General features: G+C 56.6%; 1 long non-coding RNA gene across 1 annotated transcript; it reads left to right on the top strand.

Annotated features, from left to right (window-relative positions):
* The first annotated feature begins 551 nt into the window (after window positions 1-551).
* LOC143820957 (uncharacterized) lies at window positions 552-4,438 on the top strand. The gene is made up of 3 exons (XR_013225609.1): window positions 552-662; window positions 3,352-3,425; window positions 4,384-4,438. It is a non-coding gene; the product is annotated as an uncharacterized LOC143820957 (long non-coding RNA).
* Window positions 4,439-8,720: the final 4,282 nt, after the last annotated feature.

The following is an 8,720-nucleotide window of genomic DNA, read 5'->3' as shown; positions in this document are numbered from 1 at the left end:
TGACGAAGAGTGCTTGCACTCGAAAGCTCACGCCTTGAATACATCTTTGTTGGTCTTAAAGGTGCCCCTGGACTCTGATTTTGTTGTCCCCCCCTGGGAGTGACTCATCCCATGCTGGAGTGGGAGGGAAGGCCAGGAAACAGCCCCCTGGGCCACTGTAACCCGAGGGACGGGCGGGACGGGGCCTCCTTTGTGACATCACCCCCTGCTGGTGCCCTGGGCTGCCGCTCCCGGGGGGTCCTTTGTGGGTTGTTGAAGGAGCGTTGGAGTTGGAGTTGAAAGAGATTGGTGGAGAAAAATCGTGTTTTGTTGGTTTATTGGTTTATTTCTTTTTGATTTCACTTTATCCATTTATTTAACTAAATTGTTTTATTTATTTTATTTCACTTATTTATTTATTTTAATTATTTTATTTTATTAATTCATTTATTTATTCTTTTTGATTCATTTATATTATTCGTTTTTTATTTATTTAATTTTACCTTTATATTTATTTGTATATATCTGTATATATCTGTATATATTTGTATATTTCTTTCTATATATATATATATATATTTGTATATATTTGTATATATTTATTTATTTGTATATTTATTTGTACATTTGTATATATTATTTGTATATATTTTTAAGACCATGGCTGAAAAACATCTAAAAATGTAAGTGGGGCACTTGTATTCTTTTCCTATGCAATTTTTATCTCACGATCTCCCAAGCGATCCTGGTTGGGAAGCGGGACGTGTTGCTCTTAGAATCATAGAATCATAGATTTGGAAGGGGCCATACAGGCCATCTAGTCCAACCCCCTGCTCAACGCAGGATCAGCCCTAAGCATCCTAAAGCATCCAAGAAAAGTGTGTATCCAACCTTTGCTTGAAGACTGCCAGTGAGGGGGAGCTCACCACCTCCTTAGGCAGCCTATTCCACTGCTGAACTACTCTGACTGTGAAAAATCTTTTCCTGATTGTTGTTGTTATGTGCGAAGTCGTGTCCGACCCATCGCGACCCCATGGACAATGATCCTCCAGGCCTTCCTGTCCTCTACCATTCCCCGGAGTCCATTTAAGTTTGCACCTACTGCTTCAGTGACTCCATCCAGCCACCTCATTCTCTGTGGTCCCCTTCTTCTTTGCTCCCACATTAGGCTCTTCTCAAGGGAGTCCTTCCTTCTCATGAGGTGGCCAAAGTATTTGAGTTTCATCTTCAGGATCTGGCCTTCTAAAGAGCAGTCAGGGCTGATCTCCTCTAGGACTGACCGGTTTGTTCGCCTTGCAGTCCAAGGGACTCGCAAGAGCCTTCTCCAGCACCACAGTTCAAAAGCCTCAATTCTTTGACGCTCGGCCTTCCTTATGGTCCAACTTTCGCAGCCATACATTGCAACTGGGAATACCATAGCCTTGACTAAACGCACTTTTGTTGGCAGGGTGATGTCTCTGCTTTTTAGGATGCTGTCTAGATTTGCCATAGCTTTCCTTCCCAGAAGCAAGCGTCTTTTAATTTCTTTGCTGCAGTCCCCATCTGCAGTGATTTGGAGCCCAGGAAAATAAAATCTGTCACTATCTCCATTTCTTCCCCATCTATTTGCCATGATATCTTTTCCTGATATCTAGCCTATATCGTTGTACTTGAAGTTTAAACCCATTACTGCGTGTCCTCTCCTCTGCATCCAACAGAAACAGGATCCTGCCCTCCTCCAAGTGACAACCTTTCAAATACTTAAAGAGGGCTATCATGTCCCCTCTAAGCCTCCTTTTCTCCAGGCTGAACATTCCCAAGTCCCTCAACCTATCTTCATAGGGCTTGGTCCCTAGGCCCCAGATCATCTTCGTCGCTCTCCTCTGTACACTTTCAATTTTATCTACGTCCTTCTTGAAGTGAGGCTCCAGAACGGCACACAGTACTCCAGGTGTGGTCTGACCAGTGCCGTATACAATGGGACTATGACATCTTGTGATTTTGATGTGATGCCCCTGTTGATGCAGCCCAAAATGGCATTTGCCTTTTTTACCGCTGCATCACACTGCCTGCTCATGTTTAGTTTACAATCCACAAGTACCCCAAGGTCTCGTTCACACACAGTGTTACCTAGAAGCGTATCCCCCATCCAGTAGGCATGCTTTGCATTTTTCTGACCCAGATGCAGAACTTTACACTTATCTTTTTTAAATTGCATCTTGTTCTCATTTGCCCATTTTTCCATTGTGTTCAGATCTCGTTGAACTCTGTCTCTATCTTCCGGAGTATTTGCCAGTCCTCCCAATTTGGTGTCAGCTGCAAACTTGATGAGTAGTCCCTCCACCCCCTCATCTAGATCATTAATAAATATGTTAAAAAGTACCGGGCCGAGCACCGAGCCCTGAGGGACCCCGCTATTCACCTCTCTCCAGTCTGATGAAACACCATTGACAAGAACGCTTTGAGTGCGGTTCTCTAACCAATTCCCTATCCACTTAACTATCTGGAAATCCAGATTGCAGTCCTTCAACTTATCCATCAGAACATATTGGGGAACCTTGTCAAAAGCTTTACTAAAATCCAAGTAAATGACATCAACCGAATTTCCACGATCCAGCAAACCTGTTACTTGGTCAAAAAAGGAAACCAGGTTGGTCTGGCAGGACCTGTTGGAGACAAATCCATGCTGACTTTCTTGGATCACGAAATTGCCCTCCAGATATCTGCTCCATTATCTTCCCCACAACAGAGGTCAGACTCACTGGTCTGTAGTTTCCCGGGTCATCCTTCCTCCCTTTTTTGAAGATCGGAATAACGTTTGCTCTCTTCCAGTCCTCCGGGACATCTCCAGTCCTTAAAGAGGGCCCGAAGATGATGGACAAGGGCTGTGCAAGTTCTCTGGAAAGTTCTTTGAGCACTCTCGGGTGCACTTCATCCGGACCAGGGGATTTGAACTCATCAATGGGCTTCCCTGGCCAATTTTAGCTCACTCTCAGCTTTGGCCTTTCTGATGATTGATCTACAGTGCCTAGTAACCTGTAGGCACTGGTTAGTATCTGCCTAGTAACCTGTAGGCACCTCATCTTCTCCAAGCGATGAGGCTGTCCGAACGCTCAGCTCCGTGTCAGGGGAGGGAAAGAGTGTGTCAGGCCTTCTCCGGTCCCTCCACCCTCGCAGGCAAGAGGGGCCAAGAGCCCCCCACCGGGTGCCCAGGGGAGATTCTCTCCAGACCTCCGATGCCCTCAGAGTCACGATGCGGAGACGGAGGGACCTGCCCTCATCCCAGAGAGACTCCCTCAAGTGTTCTTTCTTATCAGGGCGGGTGGTTAGGTGGGACTGCAGACACAGGGTGCCGCCAGGCCAGTGACTCCCCTTCTCTTCCCTCCCTTCTAGCCTCCAGCGCTTAAGGGCCCTCTTCAAACGGGCCAAGGTCGCCCCCCGGGCCGGAGGAGAGGTGCAGCCTGCAGGTGAGGAGTGGAACGGAGGGCAGGGAGGGGCAGGGAGGGGGGCGGAAGAGGCAGAGCTGTTGAGGACAGTGACATTCCCAGGGCTCAGGCCCCCTGTGGCTCCCAGCACAAGGAGTGCTTTTGGAACCAGCCCGACAGGGCTTGGAAATCTCGTGGCACCTTCAAGAACGACCCCATTGATTAGGGTACGTTGTCGGTGTGTCATGGCCCCTTTCGCCAGTCGGATCTGTGATGACAGACGACAACGGGGCATTCGTGGAGGGCTCCTGTGGGGAGGAGAAAAGGGTAGCCCTAATGGACCCCATTCTTTCGAAGAAGGGGGGAAAGGGACACGATGTGGAGAAGGTGTGTGTGGGGGGGGGGAGTCTCCTCCTAGAGTGACAGAATTTGCCGATTCTCCCACTGGAGTCGGAGGGAGGCCCGGAGACGAAACGGCTCCCCTGATGGTTTCTGTGAAGGTGCCCGACAGCAGTGCCCACGGTCGGGGCCCTGAAGAATTGTGCCTGAAGGCCAAATCGGGCTCCCCCCACACAGGAGGGCTCCACAGTCCGGGCTGAGCTGTGTGGCCATCAGAGCCCCTTGGGGGTGCTGGGGGGACACCGAGGGGGGCTGCCACGCACTACAGGCAGAGAAGTCGATGGGGGGAGGCTCGCTCTCCTGCTGTGGATGGAGCCCCACCCTCAAACCGGGGAGCCACTGGACCTGTTGCTGAAGCGATGATCCAGAGGACCCCTGAGGGGCGAGAGGGAAGGAAGCCCCCCCCTCCCCAGGGCAGGATTGGACCCAGCCCAGAACGTGTTCCCTCTGCCGACCTCTGGGTGGGGATCAGCCCGCAGGGGCACGCAAGCGGACTCTTCGCCCCTGGGAGCCCGCTGGGAAGGGCTCTGAGGGAAGGCACCATGGAAGGCGCAAGGAAAGCGGGATCTCTCCGCGTATTAACCGGGCCCTTCCTCCCCAGCTGCCGCTGCCTGCAGGAGGCGCCCCAAGAGGGGAGCGGCGGAATGCATCGCCCACTTCCTGGCCGCCAAGGATACGGTAAGCCCCACGAGGCACCAGGAGAAGCGCAGTGTCCCTTCCCTTGCGAGGCTGTTCCCCTTCCGTTCCCCTTCCTCTCGGATTTCGCTGGCTCCAGTAGCAGAGGGATGGCAGTCTCAGGAGCAAGGGGGGCCCGGCACACGGATCCCGCACTGACTTGCAGCCGCCCCCGAGAGGGGTGCTTGCAGAAAAGGGACCGGGGTCCCCATCCTCCCAGGCCCCTGGGTTAGGAAGCCCCACAGCTGTCCCACGCGCACCTCTTGGAGGGACGGGACCCTCTACCCTGCCTCCTTCTGCAAAGGATGCCGTCTCCTCGGGGTCCAGCCATGTGCCCTGAGGGCCAGGGCAGCCATGGAGACTTTCAGGAGGGAGCCTCCTCGGGAGCAGGAGAAGCAGCGGCTCGTGTCCAGCCAGATGGACTGCCCCTGACTGGGGATGCTGCTTCTCTCCTTGGCCCTCCATGGCCAGGCTCACGGCCTGCCTCTCGCCACTTGCAGGGCCCCAGACAGGACCGGGCATTCTTACAGGCGGTCCGGGGGTTCTGCCACGGCCGGGAGCGTTCTCTGCCTTCTTGCAAGCAAAGGATTGCAGAGAAAATACGAGTGAGTGAGACTCAGGACTGGGGGGGGGGGAGGAAAGGGAGTGGGGGGCAGGAGCAGACCTGCCCCAGCCCAAGGAGCTCTGATGTTTTCTTTTTGAAACCTTTGTCTCCCCAAGGACATCATGCACAAGTCATTCCTTGCCCTAGAGGCGAGATTGGTTGGATGTATGGAGGCTGTGGCAGAGCTGAGGTATGTTTCTTCCTGAGGGAACCTTGGTGCCAGGCCCTCGGAGGGGAGGGAGGGAGGGAGACCGTCCTGGGGCTGCAGGATGGTCAACAGAGCCAGCCCAAGGGAGAGACGGGAGGCCATGGCTGCTTCCTGCCCGGCCTCAGGGCGATGCGGGCAGAGTGCCTGAGGGCAGCACCTGTTCTCCAGCTGGGAGCAGTGCCTCCCTCCCCGAGGCTCTCCCTGACTCTCAGGCGCTGCACTGCCATCCTCTCCTCCACCCTCACCCTCACGCTGCTCAGGGGGAAGTGGCGAGCCTCAGACGAAGCCCCGGCAGGGCTGGGGGATTGCCCTCCCTTCCAGCACGGAGTCTAATCCCGGCCCTTCTGTCCTGCCAGCAAGTTCCATCCGCCCCTGAGGACAGATCTCCGGCAGTCGATTGTAGCCTGGGCTCTGGGGATGGTCCTCGGAGGCCCCCCGATACAGGCAGACCCCGCAGGCCAGGTACCTTGAGCGACACCTGATTTCTCAAGAGGGTGGCAGACACACCTGGCGGTCCCGTCTTCTCTGGAGGACGAGGTCCAGCTGTGGGGAGAGCTGTGTCCCTCCTCCGGAAGAGGCGAAAGACGCAGGGTCCCTCTTTGGGTCCCGAATCCAGAGGCCTCCTTCCCTGGAGGATGGAGTGGTGGTCTTCAAGGCTTCCTGGCCAGCCCTGGGGCGAGGGGGGGTCAGCCTTTTCATGCCAGATCGCTCTTCCCATCAGGCCCTGCAGCAGAAGGCAGAGGAGGCCCTGCGCAGGATGCTGCGGGGCCTGATCCGCGAGGATCCCTCCGCAGGCCACCTGGACACCCTGCTGGACGTAAGTAGCTGGAGAAGGTGGGAGGGAGATGGGCCAAGGGGATCCCAAGGGAGCCCAGCGGGGAGAAAGGGTCACCTCTGGCGCAACACAATCCCCCCCACCCTCCTGCCGCATGGGGGGGCCCTCCCACCTGGCTGCTCTAGAACCCCATTCCTGGAATTTGGCTTTCTGTGGCGGCAGCAGAGTGGCTTGCCTCTCTCCTGGGGGAAGGACTCCCAAGGAGCTGCCGTCCGTGAGCCGTGGGAGCACGCCAACTGGAAGGGTCACTGGGCACCCCGGCTCCAGGCTGGGAGACGACGGGCCCCTCAGGGGGCAGGTTGGGGGCAGGCAGCTCTCCCACAGGAACAGAGCCCTTTCCAGAGCCTGGGGCCCACCCTCTCTGGGGATCTTCCTTGGTGGGCAGATCTGCAGGGGGAGGGTGTGCTGAGGACCATGCCCTGGTCCGAGGGTATGGGGTGAGGGCCTGCTTCCTTCCTTCCTCTTCCTTCCTTCCTTCCACAGCAACTCTTATACTGGCTCCGGGTCAGCTGGCCTGCCCCCAGAGCCCGGGCAGCTGCTCTGTTGAGGGACGTCCTCCTGGATGCCTGCAAAATGCCTGGCTTAAACGTAAGTCCTCCACCCCCAGCAGGATCTGGCCCGTGGAGCCCAGCAAGAGAGGAGGGGCTGTTCCATCTCTGGGAGGGGGAAGATGAGGACTGGCCCTCCCTGCCTCCCTCCCCGAAGTGCCAGAGTGTCCACCCCTGGGACATTGTTCCTTCTCCTCTAAGGTCCCCCCAGGATCAGTGGGGAGGGTCAGGAGGGGGAAGACCCCAGTGGTTCAGGGCTCCGGGGCCGTCTCTGGATGGACAAGCGAGGCCTCTTCTTCTGCTTCCAATCTAGATCTTCAGCCAGCATACATTTGGGCACGTGGTGGCGAAGCTGTCCGTCTCCCTGGCCGACCCGGAAGCGGAGGTCCGGGAGAAGGCCAGGGAGGTCTTTGGACAGCTGATGCAATTGCAGCAGAAGAAGCAGGGTGAGTTAGGGTCCCTTTTCCGGGGTAGGGCACCCCCTCCCTCCCTTCAGAGCAACGGGGTTCCTTCTGTGCAGATCAGCCTTCCCCACCACAGCCTCCAGACATCTGTTCCGATTCCGCTGCCTTTCCTGGTGCTCTTTCCCCATGAGCCCAGCCCTCCTCCGAGGCCAGAGGGGGAGACCAGCGAGGCCCCGGGGGAGGGGGAAGAGACACCCCCAGGCCAGGAGGAAGCACAGCTGTTCTGTGCCGGGCCTGTCCACTAGAGCTCTTCCCGATTTCTGCCTTTCAGGCCGGAGCCAGTTCACCTGGGAGGAGGACCCAGAACGGCCCTGGAGGGAGAGCTACGCCCACCTCATCACGGCAGCTGAGGTACGGAGGCCCGTCTGTGGTGCTGGCCAGGCATTCTTGGAAAGGCCTCCCCTCTTGGGCCAGGGTCAAAGGGGGCTTTGTTTATTCCCCGGGAGGGAGGGAGGGACACAGGAGATCCCCCTTGGGCGATCCTTCTGGCAGTGGTGTGCAGAGAGACTGGGAGTCCTCCTGTCCCTTCGGCATGCCACAGCTCTGGAGCATGCCCTGATTCATTGTGGGAATCCCATTTCCTCGCAGGGCAGTTGGAGAGGGGCGAGGGAGGGAGGGCAGGAGCCAACCCCTCTGGGGAAGAGGCACCAGGGCTTCCGTTTGGAGAGGACTGACAGGGTCTCTTCCTGGTTTCAGGTGTTCGGAGGTCACCTCAGCGCGAGGCAGAGGCTCTCTCTCCAGGAGGCCGCTCTGGAGGACGCCCTGAGCCTGGACGGGCGGTGGGTGAGGGAGGGAGGCCTCTTGGTCCTCCTCTCCCTCCTGGGCCAGGCCAGGGCCCTGCTGGAGGAGGAGGAGGAGGTGCGTAGAGGGGGAGATCACACGTAGAGGGGGGAGGCAAACGTCCCACCCTCTGGCCTGGGCTGTGAAGAGGGCAGGAATCACTGGGGCCATTTCTCCATCTCCCCAGATCGAAGACCTCCGGAGCAACCTCTCTGCCCTGCTCTATAATATGTGGCGGGGCAGAGAGGTCCCCCCCGAAATTGCGGCACTCCTGCCAAGTTCAGGTAATGTTCCTCTCCGGGGAATCAGGGGTGGGCAAGGAGCCGTGGCTTTGGGACTGCGTGAGGGGCCAGGGCTCTGGCTGCTCCACACCAAGGCCCCTCATTGGTCTCCGGGCAATGAAGGCTCCTCGGAGGAAATCCCTCGCTGCTTTTCCCCAGCTCAGAAGCAAGTCTGCCATCTCTTGCCTATTTTATGGACCAATGCAAGAGAGCTGACCCTGCGCCTGCCAGCTTTTCTTTTCTCCCCTACAGATGAGTAAAAGGACCCTGCAGGAGTGCCCTTCCTCCTCGTCCTCGTCCTCGTCCTCCTCCCACCACCCGTTCCCATGCTGGGACTCGAGAGAGCACGGGTTACATGCCAGGTCAGCGTCATGTGCCCCCCAACAGACCCCCAGAGACTTTTTAGATAATCCCGTACCTCCACATGATATCCAAGATTCAGACCTCCCTCCAAAGGGAACAACCACAAGGGCCTTCAGGGATTTGTCTGGATTCCAAAATGTTTCCGCCAATCTGCCCCCCACGACACCTCTTTGCCTGTTG

Source organism: Paroedura picta, chromosome 11 (genome assembly GCF_049243985.1).
Source record: "Paroedura picta isolate Pp20150507F chromosome 11, Ppicta_v3.0, whole genome shotgun sequence".
NCBI classification, from domain to species: Eukaryota; Metazoa; Chordata; class Lepidosauria; order Squamata; family Gekkonidae; genus Paroedura; species Paroedura picta.
The sequence above is the reverse complement of the archived record's forward strand: the minus strand, read 5'-3'. Positions and strand labels throughout refer to the sequence as shown.